A 363-nucleotide genomic window follows, 5' to 3' on the forward strand; every position below is an offset into this window, starting at 1 on the left:
TACAGACACGGTGAGCTGGGCGCGGGGAGCTCGTTCCACCCAGGGTTCTCATTAACGTCCAGCAAATCCTGCCCCGTGTCTCCTGGGAGTTTCTCACGGGACTTTATTTCTCCTTCTCTTGGGTAAGATATTTAGTAACGGGGCAAGGGCAGGGCTGAGACCTGGCCCAGGGCAGGAGGCTGTGGAAGAGAGGAGGTGAGGAACGCCAACACGCCCCAGTGATCTCCTTCTGACCCCCTGTGATGCCACCCAGCCCCATCTCATTCCTCCTTGGTCCCCCCGGCCTCACGCCTGCTCCGACATCCCTCCCTCTGGGTGACACCAGGGCAGAGCAGCCCCGAGGCTGAAGATCCACAGTGCACG

This window comes from Fulmarus glacialis, unplaced genomic scaffold, assembly GCF_000690835.1.
Source record: "Fulmarus glacialis isolate BGI_N327 unplaced genomic scaffold, ASM69083v1 scaffold41586, whole genome shotgun sequence".
Lineage (NCBI taxonomy): Eukaryota > Metazoa > Chordata > Aves > Procellariiformes > Procellariidae > Fulmarus > Fulmarus glacialis.